At 39.6% G+C, this 19,157-nt stretch overlaps 1 protein-coding gene across 5 annotated transcripts in view; it reads left to right on the top strand.

Moving 5' to 3' along the window:
• Nucleotides 1-14,079: 14,079 nt before the first annotated feature.
• LOC132110560 (inositol 1,4,5-triphosphate receptor associated 1-like) overlaps nt 14,080-19,157 on the top strand; it is a 33,163-nt gene continuing 28,085 nt past the window's right edge. For all 5 annotated transcript variants that reach the window (XM_059517281.1, XM_059517274.1, XM_059517305.1 and 2 more), the window contains exon 1: nt 14,080-14,218. The gene's annotated coding sequence lies outside the window, so the exon portion shown is untranslated. The remainder of the gene's footprint in view (nt 14,219-19,157) is intronic.

Here is a 19,157-nt window from a genome sequence, read left to right on the forward strand (position 1 = left end):
CGGTACAGCGCTTCAAATGAAAAGTCTTCGAAAATTTCTTACACAAGCGCCTACGGACTTTTAAATAAACAAAAACTGGTCACTAATTCTTGTTTCAACATTTTAATGACTCTTCTGTCGTGAGTCAATGGTGTTCTGTCGTGAGCTGTCGTAAATTATCATGTAGCGTGACAAATGATTAAGAATGCAAATATTAATTAAAGTATATTTAGCTTGAGCATGGCGTAACAAAATAATAACAATTAAAACAACAAAAACAAGACACATATGATACGATAAAAGCATATTTACATCTAAATTTATATGAATAAAAATAAAAAGATACATAAAAATAACAAATGTGCAATTCTGAATATTATAATTTTACATAAAATTACTACTATTTCCGTTTCTTCTATACTACTATTATCATTTTGCAGAAAAAGATAAATAATAATTAAATTATAAATATATAACGAAATGAAAGTAGTATCTAATAAATTATTTGGTAACACTTTATTTGAGGGTCTAATATTCACTATTCTGTAGTTAATAGTCAATAAGTGTTCCCTATTCTTAAGTGTTATAAGTTATTTATAATTTTATATTATCTATAATTTATTAATACGTATTTATGTTATTGTTAATTTTGTTGTTGTAAAGATAATTATTAACAAATATACTATTATATAATAATTGTATAACATAAATTAAAAAAACAAAGTCATATAGATGAATAACAATAATAATAATGATGGTAATAATAATAAAAATACCTTGATATGATAATAATTTAATAAATGAAAAATGTTAGTATGTTATATTAGTAAAATTTTATATTAGTAAGACATATACAGTATCATATTATATTTATATCTATATGTAAAATATTATGTTATACAGATAATAATAACAATAACAAATATACAAGTGCATGATATTAGTATAAATGTATCTAAATATGTAATATAATATTAAATAGAAAAATTATATTAAAATAATAATTATTGATAAAACTAATTATACATATACAATGACATGATAAACGTTTAATTAAATCTAAAATTATAATATGATATTTTAGTTAATAATAATAATGATGATAATAATAATAATAATAATAATAATAATAATAATAATAATAATAATAATAATAATAATAATAATCGTCTGGTTTTGATGGGTGCAAGTGTGCGTCTATGATGAAAAGAGCAAAGGCTCTCTAAAGATCAGCTGTTGCTTTTAGAAGCATTGAGGTCTACAGGCAACAAGAGTGTTGCACATACACAACCGTGTAACTGTGACTTAGAATGAACTAAATGTATGACTGTGAACAGATCATCCATGCTGTTTAAAAAAATGCCTTTATTTTGTGTTCTATCAGGATTATATTAATTTAAAAAGGTATGTAATTTTCCATTGCATTGCATGCCAAAAATAGTTACCATTCCATAGATCATTATTTCTGGTGTCTCAGCTGTGGTCATTATTCATATTTCAATAAATCCATGAGACAGAAGATCTCATTGGGCCATCTTCATTAGTTCTGGAAAATGTAAGTACTTCTCTTAATGAAATTAAGGGTATTGGGGATGTCACTGGAGCAATAATATGTGATCCTGGACCACAAAACCAGTCTTAAGTGTCAATTGTTTTAATCTAAAAGCTGAATAAATAAGCTTTCCATTGATGTGTGGTTTGTTAGGATATAACAATATTTGGCCGAGATACAACTATTTGAAAATCTGGAATCTGAGGGTGCAAAAAAATCTAAATATTGAGAAAATCGCCTTTAAAGTTGTCCAAATGAATTCTTAGCAATGCATATTACTAAGTTTTGATAAATTTACAGTAGGAAATTTACAAAATATCTTTATGGAACATGATCTTTACTTAATATCTTAATGATTATTAACCTAATCTTAATCATCTTAACGATAATATTGGCCCCCTACAATGTTTTTTTTTTTTTTTTTTTTTTGGCTATTGCTACAAATATAACCCTGTGCTCCAGGGGCACATATCAGAAAAGCGCAGTTTCTTGAGTTTTCTTTCTCTGGTTGTCAGTGGCTATGGCCTCAGAGATGCTGACTGGACATCAGGGCCCCAGACTTTGGGCCCCATTTTCCCTCTTTCAGTCTTGTATCGCAGAATCATGGCTGTAATGGATGCAGCATCACAAGCCTTTCCATCGACTCTGGAACATACTCAGTCAGTGGAGCCCTGTCATCTGCTTGAAAGCATTGAAGGTGGTCTGATGCTTTTTTGCTGCATTATGATAAGTTTATATGTTTACGTTTGAAGCATGTGATGCTACTGGCAAAGGTATGGGTCCTCCCCTTTAAATGGTACTGCATCGTGATCGCATCATGATCATACTACCATTAAAAAATTTGGGGACAGATCTTTGTTGTAGTTTTTTTCTAGGTTGAAAATAAATACTTTTATTTTATTTAGCAAGGATGCATCAAATTGATCAAAAGTGCAAGTGACAGTGTGTGTGTGTGTGTGCGTGTGTGTGTATATATATATATATATATATATATATATATATATATATATATATTGTGACGAGTGGGGCGGGGCCGAGAGACGTGGGAACAGGAGCGAGGCCGGTGGAGTGATTGGGAATGAGCGACACCTGCTCGACCCACCAGTCTCGAGTCCCACGGAGGAGATGGAGGGGAATGTAATGATTAACTGTATCAAAAGCTTAAAAATTGAAATAACAGGAAAATATCCTTATGTAATCTAAGGTTTCACCATTTCCAGTAGGGATACAGCATCTTGTTCCCTCTCAAGGTTACATGCATAACCAGAGAAATTCCCCTTCTAGGGAACTTGCACTGCGTTCTCTAGCGGACACTATTGGGGAACAGAATGCCCTCTCAGCCATGCCATGGTGCATGCCTGTTCACCTGGTGAGAGAGGAGAACGCTGAGTTTTTCACCCGACCACCGAATTGAAAAAAGCCTACATTACGAGGCAGAGAATGTACCTTCCGTCAGTGATTCGTGAAACACATAATAATAACATTAGTCATACCTCAGGGACTGATGTAAACAATGTCCCTTAGTGCTCACCTGCCTCTGCATCCAACTCCTAGAGAGAAGATAGGCACAATTGGCCATGCTACTTTTCTGATCCTGCCTATGAACCTCAGATCGAGGTGGACCAGCCCTCTCAGAGGTTTTAGAGGAAGACTTGGTATGGCGGGGAATGAACCTCCAGTAAGGCAGCTGACCACTTCTTCGCCTTCCTGAACTTCCAGACCACCACCTCAGCAAGGGTGAGCCTGGTAGGTGACAGCAGAGCATTAAGATGAAAGGCTTTTACCTCTTTCCCGATATCCGTGAGATCTAGCATTTTTTTCTAATCTGCCACAGTCAGGCTCCTGCCTTTTGTGTGATCAGACTAAATCAAGCCTCTTAGTAGCATGCACCATTACAACCAACATTTCCCGTATGCAGAACTGGAGCTAGGTTGTGGAGATTCAGTGTTCAAACTCTCATCTCCATCCCCAACCACTTTCACCAGATGAACCCAATGTAGCGCTATCCTTGGGATCAGATGACCCAAGTGAAAGTGTCTCCTAAAAGGCAAAGCACTTCCCATCACATTCCTTCCATACCCCAACTACAATCCCTGTGATTGGTCTGCCTAACTGCCTCAGCAGCCATGGGACCCGTACCACAGTTAGTAGCCGCTCAATTCTCATTCCTCAAAAGAGAATCGAGCAAACAAGGTATATCTCACCGTGAACACATCATGCAGCATGAATTTAGCTCCCCTGAGAGCTAAACATGCTCTGTTCAAAAACTAGATTCCCTCAAGAATCAGGCAAGAACAAAAACTGCTGCTAACGCATTGTGTTGAATCTGTTCGACTCCCTCAAGAGGTGGGCGCCCTCATGCAAATGCTGTCTACAATCTTGAGTAAAAGGCAAAGCTTTACCTCAATGCATTACCATGAGTGCATCCTGCTGTCTTTAGAGTCAAACTCACATTCATGCTTATCCATGCCCTTCTCAAACCTCTTTGCAGCAAACCCCAAAATCTGAGTCAACACTGTGCCTCAGTAGCAGCAGAACCCCAACCGCGAGATCCAGATGCTTGTCCCTTATCTCTCAGGAAGAGTGACAAACGTGAACAGAGTTTACTCATTGGAAACTTGTCACAAGGAGAACATTCGGAGCCCTCGAGCACTGAACGCATGTTTTCCAAGACATAACATGCATAGATTGCGTGTGTCCTCGGGTGTCAGAAAATAGGCAAGCCCTACAGTAGGCAATAGTGAGGAATGCAGCATCTCATTCCCTCTCAGAAGGGAAAGGCTGTCTCCAAGCAGAGGTTATCCCACTGGATAGTTGATGCTATTGTCCTGGCTCATCAGGCTCAAGATCTGCCATGCCCCCTAGGGGTGAGAGCTCACTCAACTGGGAGTGTAGCTTCCTCCTGGGCGCTGTCGTTTGGCGCCTCGCTAACAGACATCTGTAGAGCTGCGGGCTGGGCGACACCTAACACATTCGCAAGATTTTATAATCTCCGTGTAGAGCCCGTGTCCTCCTGGGTACTCGCCCCTTCGGGCCAGTAAGGACCTGCTCGGTGTCAATCCGCTTGCAGTGCAATTCCACTCCGTGGACTGGATGCGTGCGCTATTCCCCTCAGGTGAGTTCCTCAGTCAGAACCCTGGGTTCCTCCAGCACTGTTTATGTCCAAACACTTGCGTACATGCACTTTGGTCAGCCCTGTGTGGGACTAGGTGCCTCCATGTGTTGTGATTCCCCTTTCCTGGACAATCCCATGTGTGTATGTCCACAGTAAGTCTCTCCGCAGCATGTGTCTTTCCCTTGGCAATCCCCTTGCCAGCTCTGTCGTTGAAACTTCCACCCTGCGGGCTGGGTACCTCAGAGCTCTTATCTATCACCACCTTGGTGGATACCTGTCTTCTGTAAGTCGTCCCATGGGCAGGCAGCCTTCTAGCATACGACCAGCTGGATTATGCTACCCAGTGTATTCTTTGTGAGCTATAGGCCCTCACTCGTGCTGGCCTTACGACAGGGTGCTATTACTCACACGGGTCGCTGGAAGACAGCCATGTGGCATTTTGTAAGAAACCCCATTTGTAATGTCGAACGTGACCGACTGAAAGGGAATGTCTTGGTTATGTATGTAACCTTCGTTCCCTGAAGGAGGGAACGGAGACGTTACATCCCCTTGCCACATTGCTGTTCCACTGAATGGCTTGGTCATTGGCTCGGCTCCTCAGCGAAGACTTGAATGCAAGTTGCTCGCGTTGTTCCTTATATACCCGCTCTGCGGTGTGGAACTCGCGATGCAAATCCCGTAGACCAAGGTACTTTGTGTACCATTGGCTCGTTTTGTACCAGTCAAAGGTGATTGGGCTCTCGGGCGAGATCCCATTCGTAACGTCTCCGTTCCCTCCTTCAGGGAACAAGGGTTACATACGTAACCAAGACGTTACATGCATAATCCAAGACATTCCCCTTCTAGGGAACTTGCGCTTTGTCCTCTAGCGGACACTATGGGAAACAGAATGCCCATTTAGCCATGCCATTGCGCATGCCTGTTCACCTGTTGAGAGAGGTGAACCTTGAGTTTTCACCTGAACACCGTGTTGAAAAAAGCCTACATCACAATGCAGACCGTACCTTCAGTCAGTGATTCGCCAACAAGTGAAACACATGTACTCAGGGACTGAAGTAAGCAGTGTCTCTTAGCGCTCGCCTGCTTCTGCGTCCAACTCCTAGAGAGAGAAGAGGTTCGAATAGCCATGCTACTCTTCTGATCCTGCCTATGATCCTTAAGATTGAGATGGACCACCATCTCAGAGGTTTTAGAGGAAGACTTGGAATTGGTGGGGAATTAACTTCCTGTAAGGCAGCAGACCACTCCTTTGTCTCCTCGGACACACAGCGTGCACGGTTGCACACACTTTCTAAAATGCTCATTTGACTTGCCTTCACACGAACTGTCAAACAAATGGCTCCTGAAGACAACAAAAGTTGGTGACATGTTTGGCAGGCACCCTCTTGGTGGGGCACCAGCCTGTGACATCACGGGCTACGTGGGCCAATGGGATCGGAGTTGTTTCACACTTGCTTCAAACAGCAGTCCTGCTGGTGGAAGTACCCATAGTGTCCACTAGAGGATGTAGCAGCGCAAGTTCCCTAGAAGAGGAACTAAAACTAAAATAAATATAAATGAAAGTTAAAATGAAAAAACGAGTAATAAAATAAGCACATAAAATTACTGAAACATAAGCTAAAATGTAAATTGTAAACAAAAATAAATGCTAATACAAATACAAATATATATATATATATATATATATATTTTTTTTTTTTTTTTAAATATATATATATATAAAAAATCCTAAAATAACACTGTTCGGAAAACAGAAAGTATTGTAAAAAAAAAAAATAATAATAATAATAAATACTGTATTAATTTTATTATTAGTTTTATTTATCATTATGAAAGGTGTACACAATGGTTATCTACTTTTTAATGTAAGAGTGAATGTGTGTTTCTTTATAATGTGTATGTTTTTATGTCTCTGTGTGCAGTATTTTTGTGTGTGTTCTCTCATGGTGTAACCTTCTTCCTGCTGTGTCTGTAGGGAGCTCTGTGGCTTTGGCCCAAGTGCAGCTGCATCATGTGCTGTTTATAGAGCTGAAGGAAATAGAGAATCTCAATTCACATGTGCAGTATAGGGTCTTAATCGCTTGAATCATGTGATAAGTGTAGGCTTTGTGTAAGAGCATAAATTGCTGTGTCTGTTTGCTCACTAAACAACAGCAGATGTGTGCAATCTTTTTCTATCTGCTTATTTCATGTATGACAAAAAGTCTTGCATTTGCTTATCAAATAAGTAGTCCAAAGTAACTGAAACAGACACGCAATAATATGACTGACCATGCAGCCTGTCTCTCAGATGCTTTGTATTTTATGGCTGAAGTCTATAGCTGTTTAATAGAGATAACATTATGTACAGGTATAGTGTTTAAAAAAGGTTTAGTCACACTTTCTCAGCAAAAGAGGACAATTACATATAACAATCTAACCTGATAAACCTGACTTCATTGTAAATAGTTGTTGACAGTTAAAGAACACACTACCATTCAAAAGTTTGGGGTTGGTAAGAATGTTTCTAAAAGAATGAATTTAAGGTTGATCACAGTAATAAAGGTCAAATATTATTAATTAATATATAAAGTGTGAAATATTATTGCAATTTAAAATAACTGGATTACATTGTAATATATTTTAAAATGTAATTTATTCCTGTGATTCAAAGTTGAATTTTCAGCAGCCATTACTAAAGACTTTTTTTGTCACATGATACTTAAGAAATCATTCTATTATACTGATTTGGTGCTCAAGAAATAGTTTTTACTATTAAATAATGTTGTGCTGTTTGATTTATTGTTATTTTTTTAAACTGTATTTTTATTCATTTATTTATTTTTGATAAAGTTCAAAAGAACATCTTTTATTTGAAATGTTTATTGTACAGTACATTTTGATCAATTTAACACATCCTTTATGAATAAAATTATGATTTAAACTAATTTCATCTTTCTGACCCCAATCTTTTGAACAGTTGTGTTTGTTTCTTCACTCACCTCAGACCAACCCCTGTGTGGAATTTTGAAACTTTAAGTCAAGTGTTAGCCAGAACTGAAAATGATATTCCAATCCTGTATGCCTTGACTTTCGTCTAGATAATGCTACACAAGAAAGAAAGTAATACAGGGTTGGAACACAATGAGGGTGAGTAAATGATTGACTATTGATCTTTTAAGTATTATCCAAAATAATTGACTTCATTATACTTTAAACTAATACAATTATAGTGCCTTCATTAACTTATGTTTACCGTCTCAGAGGTTGCTTGTGTGAGTTTTTTTTTTAATTCCAAATATTGCAGCATGAAATACATACACAGAACCAAATGAGTTTCTCGAGAAGTTTTATGGCTGAGAGGGTTAATGCAAAGCATTTACCAGATTATTTCACCCTGCAGAACTAGGAGGACATTTGCATTTGATTTAGCTGTTGTGGTCTAGTTGATTTTTTTTATTATTATTGTTTTTATATTTCCTCTTTTTTTGCAAGATCTTTTTAGTTTGTATTGGTCAGATCATAAATACTTGCATATTAACATTTATTTGTCCATTTAACAGACACTTTAAATGGCAACATTATAAAATAAGATCAATTTGTTAATTACCACCAAAACGTCTCAGGTTACGAATGTAACCTTGGTTCCCTGAGTAGGGAACGAGACACTGCGTCCTCTAGGGGTTACTATGGGGAACACCTCGTCGTGACCCGTGTCTGAAGTATACAATGAAATAACGCCAACGCGTTGGCCGGCGACAGCCTCTGACGTCACTACCGGCGTGACTATAAATAAGCGCCCGGAGAGCACGTCATTTACTTCTTCGTCTGAAGCTTGCATCTGAAGCATGGATTAGGAAGCTAGAGGACGCAGTGTCTCGTTCCCTACTCAGGGAACCAAGGTTACATTCGTAACCTGAGACGTTCCCTTTCAAGGGAACTTCGAACTGCGTCCTCTAGGGGTCGCTATGGGGAACAGTATACCCACGCTGCCATGCTGAGGGGAGTGCAGGCCAGAACCATGGCAAACACTAAGTACCAACTCCACCATTTCCATGGGAGTTGCCCTTGGGACCTTTAGACGGCTGTCCGTGACATTATCCCTTACAGCCAGAGGCCTAGGCTACATACCCAACTTACCTGTTAGGGCCTCGACCCAGGGTAGAGCTCAAGGCTTGGAATCAAGAAGGATTCCTTTAAAGGGATATGGCTAAGAACCCAGTATTTATACAAGGTCTCGCCTGTCACACAGGGTTAACCACTTGCTCTCGCACAAGCTTGCTGATAATTCTGTCTCAATGGATCCCTAGCAGCAACACCCTGTTTAGATGGGTATCCGAGGATACATGGGTGGAGTGGCGCCCAAGATGAACGGGGCTTTTACCAACTCAAGAAAGGGCACGAAGCAACCGCGCAAAGCACTCACCATAAAGGATTTAAGAAAGAACGCAGAGCACTAGCGTGCGAACTTACCACAGTGTGGATTTCAGAAAGTGCGCAAAGACCTCGCGTGTACACTTACCATAACATGGATTTCGAAATACTGTTCAAAGGAGGGGCTCTCGTGGCACTCCCGGAATGGAATGGTGCATCTCAAAACAGTATGTTTGAGAGTCATCAACCCAATCTGAGCGCTCTGGGGGAAAAAACAGTGAACTCCGAATTTAGAGTAGCGCGCTCATAGGCGACCCTCCTTGGAAAAGGGGAGCGCTGCTAACTACCACGAGAAACACCCAGATATCCCCTCAACATTGAGGGAGCTCTGGATTGGAAAACGGTCTTAAAAACCTCGGTTGAGAGACCGGAAGCTACGAGTTGTGCCTTCTCAGAGATCACACCTACAGCCTCTAAGCTCCATGAGGGGGCGCACCCTCCGCCTGCGAGAGGAGATCTCTCCTGACAGGAACCTCCCATGGAGTACCGTCAAAAAAAAAAAATCAGGCCTAGGAATCGTACCTGGCCAGAACGGGGCTACTAACAGCAGCCGAACACGTCCCGACGCACTCTCTCCAGAACTCCCGGGTGCAGAGCAATCGGGGGAAAATCCGTACATATGAAGCCTCGGCCATGTCTGTACAATGGCGTCCAGCCCCATTGGAACTGGATGAGTCAGAGGAAGCCAGAGGGGACAGCGCGATGCTCTCTTGAGTCGCAACAGATCCACCCGAGTCTGGCCAACCCCTACAACTCTGCTTCATCACCTCAGTGTGAAGCCGCCATTCCCCAGGCCTCGGCCCCTGCCTAAACAGGATGTCTGTTCCCATATTAAGATGCCCAGGAATGTGACTGCTCTCAGCGAGAGGAGTTCTCCCTGGGACCACCGTTGAGGGACTTAAGCGGCCAGGAGGCCCCGTAGGGTAACCTGGCCGGGCATCCATGAAATTCCCTGCAGTGCTGAGCCAGCTTTGATGATCAGCGAGGCTCCCGCAGAAGCCTGTGATACCGGCTGCCTAATACCAGAGCACTGTAAAGGAAACTCACAGAGTTTTTTTTTTTTAGTCGACACATAACCACCAGCAATTTAATACACAAGTATATACAGAAAGGGTTACAATTTTACTTACCCACCCTTCTGTATCGGTGCCCCCCTCAAGGGGCGCCTCCTTTTAGTCCAGACCATCAGAAGGTGGTTGTTCTATGAACATAAAACCATCCAAAACATCATAAGTCCAGCAAAGGAGACTGTTATGCAAAAAATTCCCCACCTAACCTCAATTAGGTGGAGAGCTGGTGGTTACAGGGGAATTAGGCAAAGGAGGAGAAAAAACAGAAGTTAAAAAACACCCAAGGGAATGAGTAGCTATGTTAGGTATCGCTCCGATTCGGACGAGAATGCTGCCTCGTCTGAATCACATCCCTCAGGTCCTGCTTACCTCCTCGTGACTCACCATTCCTCTTACCCTTACCTGTTGGCGAGGGAGGAGCACGAGCCGCAAGACTAGCCTTCTGCGCCTGTCTTTGATCCTCAGATCGAGACGGGCCAGGACCCCTATATTGTTCGGGGTCAGACCTGGACCTTCGTGGAATGAAGGATTTAAAGGCAGCTGAGCGCGCCCTTGCCTCCCTGAACTTCTCGACCACTGTCTCAATGGAGGTACCGAAAAGTTCGGAAGGCAAGCATCGAGAAGAAAGCCCCTTTCCTTCCTCCCGATGTCTGCCAGGTTCACCCACAGATGTCTCTCCGTTACCACCATGACCGCCATAGACCTACCCATGGCGGAGGTGGCCTGCTTGGTAGCACGAAGAGAGAGGTCTGTGGTGCAGCGCAGCTCGGCGACCTGATCAGCTGAAAGGCCCTCGCCTTCATCCAGGTCCTTCAGCAGGTCAGCCTGATAAGCCTGAAGCACTGCCATCATGTGCAACATAGCCACAGCCTGACCTGCTGCTGCGTATGCTCTGCCATTTAAGCGGGATGTATCCTGGAGGGGCTTAGATGGCAAAGAGGGAGATTTAAGAGAGAATTTTTCCCCCACAGAGAGATAGCTAGCTAGCGTCTCTTCCACAGGGGGCATCCTCTCATAGCCGTTTTCACGCATTGCCTCGATATTGGCATAACTCGTATGCTGAAACCGATCGATACGAGAAGAAAATGGCCTCTTCCATTCTTTCTCAATTTCTGTATGTAAATCAGGCAAGAATGGAAGGCTCACCTGGGCTGAAGGGCTATGGTCAGACAAATAACGCTCGCCGAGACGACCTCACAACGTCACTTTGCTGGCACGCTTCCATGGCAAGTCCAACTTTGCCGTGGCGCGATCCATAACCTCTAACAGCTCCACATACGCAGGGCAGGAGGATTGAGGAGACTCACCCCTCAGCTTCTTCGCCACCCTCAAACATCTCATCAGCAGAACCCAGCAGAGCACAAACTTCAGTATCAGAAAGGGTAAATGACAACACATCTTCCTCCTAAAGTTCACCCTCGTCTGCCGCCAAAGAGCGCGAAAAGGAAAGTCCCTCTCTAAACTCCTCAGCGAGCTCCATCTGCAATCCCCACGAGCTCATTCCCCTCTGTGCCTCAGCAGCGGCGGGTCCTGAACTGCGGGAATCAGACGGCCGTCCCTCTTTCCTCGAAAAGAGAGACAGACGAGAGCGGAGCTTTTTCATAGAAAATCGCTCGCAGTGCACGCAGATCGCTCCCTCAAGGACATCGCGTGCGTGCTCTTCACCCAAACAAGAGACGCAAAGACTGTGTGTGTCATCAGGTGTCAAATAACGCCAACACGGATGTACACAATGTCTAAACGCCTTACTAGTGGATGCCATGATAAACAGAGAAAGATCGCTCTTACCGTGGTCGTTCTCTCAGAATGCACACTTCAAACAAAACAGTCAATGAAGACGAAGAAGATAAATGACGTGCTCCCCGGGCGCTTATTTATAGTCGCGCCGGTAGTGACGTCAGAGGCTGTCGCCGGCCAACGCGTTGGCGTTTTTTCATTGTATGCTTCAGACACAAGTCACGACGAGGTGTTCCCCATAGCGACCCCTAGAGGACGCAGTTCAAAGTTCCCTTGAAAGGGAAGCAAAGTCATCATGCATTGGTTGAAGTCACTATAACAGGAAACGTCAGCGTATCACTTGTGTCTGGTTCTCAATTTGAGCTGCTCATTTCAATCTCATTGCTGTACATTACAGTCTGTAATAAATAATTAATGTAATTAATGTGGAATGTTATTCTTTTTTTTTTTTTTTTTTTTCTTTTTTTTTTTTTTACCATGACTTGCATTTAAATTCATGGTATTATACACAGATTATTGCTGTTTGAAGAGCATCATTGACCGTTTTACAACAACTGTCCAACTGATACATGCTTTTAAAGGAAGTGAAACAATGAGTCTGTGCTTCGCCAAGTGCTTTCAGCCAGAGGATCAAGCTCCTCATGTAAATGGTTGCCAGGTTATTGTTGCCCTTAGATATGGAGGCAGTGTGGGAGGGAGGGAGAGAGTCTGAAAGAAGTATTGAAAACTCTGATGTCAGTCAAGCGCTATGTTTCCTTTGGTGCGTTATGCTGTTAGATGACTGACTATTAATGTGCATTATAACACTTTTGCATTTGCATGACAGACCCATGACTTGCAAATAAACCTGGATCTCTCTTGCTGCTTTCAAACAGGTGGCTGGCTTCTGTGCACGCGAGCAGATGACCACAGCAAGAAGGTAAAAAGCTCTTTATATTAATAATGAAAAAAAAAAAAAAAAAAAAAAAATATATATATATATATATATATGAAATTGTCATTTTAATTTTGACCATGGTTTTTTACGCCGAATATTGAAATATCTATAGCGTCTCGAAAGCAGATTGCTTGTCTTTTTGTGCCATCAGTTTTGTGTCAATGCTAAGACAGACATCACTGTTATTACTGATATTATTGTTAATACTTAGGCATAGGGATTGTTTATTAAACTTTGACATATAACTCACTCCGCACATTTGTGTAGTGTACAAATGATGTTTAAATGCTATCTAAAATCATGCCGCGAATAGGTGAGCTAATGCTTTTTTGCCTGTCAGAGACATTAAATAAAATAACCAAGCAAATATAGTGACCAGTATATTATACAGGCCTTTTTTTACTTAGCAAACAGAAATCCCTATCCGTTTTAATAACTAAATGTTCTTCAAGGTTTACAAATTTTGTTACCAGTACATTTTTTGGGCCATTTTTATTATTATTTGTAATTATAGGGATTTATTTAAACATATATTTACAAATAGCAGATAGCTTGAACAAAAATCTAGAAATTGCACTTGTATATTAAGTTTTTCCAAGATTTATAAGAACCCTGGTTCCTAAATAAAAATAAGATGCATGATGTCAGTTTACATCTTGCGTGTTAGTTGTTTAAAACCATGTTTTGTCTTATTTTAAATCATTTTAAGTCATCATTAAACTGTCATTCTGATGGATCTAGTCACTGAAAGTGTCTAAGTGTGAGAACATTTTTGGGTGAACTAATCCTTTAAAGCACTGAGCCTATGTTTAGCAGCTGTTTTAAAGAAGACAGTTCAGATGTCACACAGAATTTGCATATTCAGACAAAAAAAAAACTCATCACTTCCTCTACAGTGGCCTGTTTTTGCTGCAGTTCGGATGCTTCTTGTTAAACTTTTTGCATGCGTGTTCATTAGTAATATTTAAAGAGGAAAGAAAGTAGATTGCTGTCATTAACAGTGTGTTGAAAAGAAACCCGTTTCATAAAATTCCATAACATCTTAGTTACTAAATCTAATTCAAAAAGAGGCAGAGTTCCAAAACATACAGGCTGAGGAGGACAGACTCATTGAAGCATCAGACAGAAACTGCACACACACACACACACACACACACACACACACACACACACACACACACACACACAGCAGTAACGGCCCGGAGACGCACTAGAAGGCTTCGCCTTAAATGGTCAAAGCTCCCAGGAGTCACAGGGAGGCTAGTGCAGGGAAAAAAGTCAGGGAGAGGAAAAGCGAGAGGACGCTGAAGATTGTGGAGCTTTGGGAAAAATATCAACAGCACAAATATAAAGAGAGCTTTGAAGGAAATAGTGGGCTGTTGAGAGAGCATCTTTCATCCTTGTTGGCCAAACAGGTAGAGTTTCAGCAAGTTTTTCTTTGCATGGATTGATTTATCCTCTTGAGACAAGAGCTTGCAGCAGACATTTCCAGAAAGAAGTACTTTAAAGTACACAACATGGTTTCCAAGGAGGTGTGACGTTGTTTTGTGTATGATGTAAAAAATGTATGCTACACACATTCTGTTCAGGAGCAGCATTCAGGTGACATGTATACGGTGGTGTTCGAAAGTCTGATACCACATTTAAAATCTGGGATTCGAACATCATCTAATTTAATCCTGGAAATAAAGTTTTAGTTCCTGCACTATTTCTAGATCGCTAATCGAATAAGCATAATTGTGACACTGATCATGTGACAGAGAGTCAGACGTTCTTGTTTCCATTGAAGCTCAAGATGCTCTCTGGATGATGCTCAAATCACGCTGGACAGCATGATCATCAGATTTGACACAACTTTGTGGCATTCATGATAATATCACACTCAAAAAAAAAAATCCATTCAACTTCACTCAAATAATCATGCTGATAATTCAGATTTTTTTAAAAAAGAATCCAAATGCATTCATTTTATAAATCCTTTTGACCAAACTTTAATTGAACATTTAACATCACTGTCACTCAACTGACTTTTTTTTTTCATTTAAAATCCATCCGACAAAGATTATATTAAAAAAAGTGCATAGTTCTGCTAATTTTATTTGTTTGTTGTTTTTCAATATCATTATAATGATTTAAAAATGGGTATCAGTACTGTATAAACACATTTTTAACACATTTTAACAATACCATGAATAATATTGATAACCGTGATGATTTTGGTCCCTCTGAAAATATTGTTTCAGCTCTAATTTCAACTAGTACTCTCATACTTTTGTACCTCGCTGTATGTGAAATTGTTTTCTTCAACATCTTTTTCAAGTTATGTTGTAGTGCTGACATATTGTGTCTTGAATATGGTCTTGATCAGTTCATACTTTTCTTTCGTGTACCGAAAGGATGAAGAAAATGAGTTTTCCCAGCTCATGACACGTTTTTGGTGATGCTCACCTGAATCGCCAGTTTCTCGAACACTCCCTCCATTTCCTGTTGTCTCTTTTACAATGACTGTATAGAAACCACTTCCTTTTTCTGCAAATCTGGAATCAAATTACTGTATCTGTGTTACATAACAAGTGAAGGGAGGGGGCAGAACATGCACTTTCTCATGCAGCCGTGTTATAACGTTTGCCATGAGGTAACCCTGAGGTCATCAGGGCCCCGGAGGGACCTGCCATCAAGATGACCTTCCATCCTCCTTACATTTATAAGACTAGAACCCTTCTCAGTGGTTACAGTCAAAGGCCAAATAAAAATAGATCCAGTCAATAAGACTAGAAGACACACTGACCACAGAGAAAGAAGGAGGGCGAGTAATAGAGAGCGAAAGCTCACAAACATAGACTCGTAGCCAGCAGGAAATAATCAGGATGATTGGATTACACTGCAATATTTATCATTCTCTGCGGGGGAACGTGATGCAGGACTCCTGCTGTCTGGCCTCCTTTAATAGCTTCTGGACCACTGAAATCATTCCGAGTGCCTTATCTACTTATATACATATACCAAATGCGTACTTTTTCATATTTATCATAGTTTTCTTGTGATAGTATTGTTAAAGAGATGAAAGCATCATTACTCTATTATTCTTCAGAAGCATTTATTTTTTATCAGTGCTGAAAATGGACGTGCTGCTTAATATTTTTTTTGTGAAAAGCATTATTCATTATTTGATGACTAGAAAGTTTAAAATAATTTATTTGAAATATAATTTTTTGAAACAGTGTTAAAGTCTTCACTGTCACTTTTGATCAATGTAATGCATCCTTGCTGAATAAACATTAATTAAATAAAAAATTCCAGAAACAAGAATTTTGAATAGTAGTGTAAAAATAGTTGCAACAGCAATCCGTCCTTGTATTTGTTGCTTCTTCATATGTGAAAATGATTTGAACTTGAATAATATCCAATAGTCAGTAACTTTTCTTTTAATTATTTTTAGGTAAAGTTTAATAACAGAATTAACTGGAAAATATCACACTGTTAAAAAAATTTTATTGTTCCAATATTGCATCACAAAAACATTGCCAATAATTATGTCATCATCACTAATAGATATTATATTACACTTATTCGATTAGTTCCAGTTACTTCCCTAGTAAAATAAACCCATGCCATAATTGCCATACTAAGTATACTCCAAAGACATTAACATATTTATTGACATATCACTTTAGATTACTGATATAAAAATGTAATTACATTTAATTTGCATATTTCTTAATGCACAATGCACATTTCTTAATATTATGCCTAACATCTGTTGTAATTTCACTATAAATAAGGATTGTATGATCTCTGTATTGGTCTTTAAATGCAAGATATTTTAAGTGTACCCAAAGTATACTTGCAATAGTTCCACTTTAGCACAGATATGCTGAAGTTTACCTTTAGATGGACTTCAGCACTACTTCCTCACAATTAAAGCACAAAATCAGTTGTTCCAATTTATCAGACTTTAAAGATACCATTTCAGTATGCCAAAAGTACAATTGCATGGTATTTTTATTAAACATATAAATATGTAAATGCATTAGTATTGTGCTTAGCACAAAATAAATACAAACCAGATTCCAAAAAAGTTGGGACACTGTACAAATTGTGAATAAAAACAGAATGCAATGATGTGGAAGTTTCAAATTTCAATATTTTATTCAGAATACAACATAGATGACATATCAAATGTTTAAACTGAGAAAATGTATAATTTTCAGGGGAAAATAAGTTGATTTTAAATTTCATGGCATGAACACATCTCAAAAAAGTTGGGACAAGACCATGTTTACCACTGTGTGGCATCCCCTCTTCTTTTTATAACAGTCTGCAAACATCTGGGGACTAAAGAGACAAGTTGCTCAAGTTTAGGAATAGGAATGTTGTCCCATTCTTGACTAATACAGGCTTCTAGTTGCTCAACTGTCTTAGGTCTTCTTTGTCGCATCTTCCTCTTTATGATGTGTCAAATGTTTTCTATGGGTGAAAGATCTGGGCTGCAGGCTGGCCATTTCAGTACCCAGATCCTTCTTCTATGCAGCCCTGATGTTGTAATTGATGCAGTATTTGGTCTGGCATTGTCATGTTGGAAAATGCAAGGTCTTCCCTGAAAGAGACGATTTCTGGATGGGAGCATATGTTGTTCTAGAACTTGGATATACCTTTCAGCATTGATGGTGCCTTTCCAGATGTGTAAGCTGCCCATGCTACACGCACTCATGCAACCCCATACCATCAGAGATGCAGGCTTCTGAACTGAGCGCTGATAACAACTTGGGTTGTCCTTGTCCTCTTTAGTCCGGAAGGAACTTCAAATTTTGATTCGTCTGACCACAGAACAGTTTTCCACTTTGCCACACTCCATTTTAAATGAGCCTTGGCCCAGAGAGAACACCTGCGCTTCTGGATCATGTTTAGATATGGCTTCTTTTTTTACCTATAGAGTTTTACCTGGCAACAGCGAATGGTACAGTGGACTGTGTTCACCCACAATGTTTTCTGGAAGTATTCTTGAGCCCATGTTGTGATTTCCATTACAGTAGCATTCCTGTATGTGATGCAGTGTCGTCTAAGGCCCAAAGATCACGGGCATCCAGTATGGTTTTCTGGCCTTGACCCTTACGCACAGAGATTGTTCCAGATTCTCTGAATCTTTGGATGATATTATGCACTGTAGATGATGATAACTTCAAACTCTTCGCAATTTTTCTCTGAGAAACTCCTTTCTGATATTGCTGCACTATTTTTCGCTGCAGCATTGGGGGAATTGGTGATCCTCTGCCCATCTTGACTTCTGAGAGACACTGCCACTCTGAGAGGCTCTTTTTATATCCAATCGTGTTGCCAATTGACCTAATAAATTGGTCCTCCAGCTGTTCCTTATATGCACATTTAACTTTTCCAGCCTCTTATTGCTACCTGTCCCAACTTTTTTGGAATGTGTAGCTCTCATGAAATCCAAAATTAGCCAATATTTGGCATGACATTTCAAAATGTCTCACTTTCAACATTTGATATGTTATATATATTCTATTGTGAATGAAATATACGTTTATGAGATTTGTAAATTATTCCATAAATTTTTTACTCACAATTTGTACAGTGTCCCAACTCATTTGGAATTGGGTTTGTATATTTCAAATACCTTTTTTTTATTAGGGCTAACAATTGATTAATCCACACAGTTATTTATTTCACACACACACACACACACACACACACATATATATATATATATAGACTTTTTTGTTGCAGACTTTGCTATATTGGTAAATCTAAGCTTTTTTTCTCAGAATAGAATTCTAATAAGCAGGAATTTTGATGAAATAATCTGGGATTTCTCTTATCCTACTGTACCAATAGAAAATGATAAAATGTAAAAGATGACTGTGTTCTATTGAAACCATGTCTCTAGTGAAGGCCTCTGTATGTTTAATCACAAAACATGATTCATATATTTCCATCAAAATCAAGCCAATATAAATCTTTGCAGTGCTCTGAGAATTCACAAGTACTGTGTTGTATGTGGCAGAGATTTTTTTGATATTGTGCCTTCAAACTGTTATCGCTTTTAAATGTAAATTATATTTTGAATGGTCTTTTCTGATAAGATAAGATAACATACATAGCGCATAACAGAATAGAGGAAAGATTAATTATCACTGAAGATGTATATATTGTGTATTTTTCTTTGAGGTCAGCAAAAACCCAGATGCAGCCCTCCTAGATCAGGATCCTGGTTCACCATCTGTGCTTTGGCTGAAACGTGCTGACAGTGTTTGCCCTGAGCCAGTGTCTGCAGGTAATATTACAAAAAAAATGGTCTTTTTTTTCTTAGCTCAGGTGTTCTCAGTTGTGTTACAA

Source organism: Carassius carassius, chromosome 2, assembly GCF_963082965.1.
Source record: "Carassius carassius chromosome 2, fCarCar2.1, whole genome shotgun sequence".
Taxonomy (NCBI): Eukaryota; Metazoa; Chordata; class Actinopteri; order Cypriniformes; family Cyprinidae; genus Carassius; species Carassius carassius.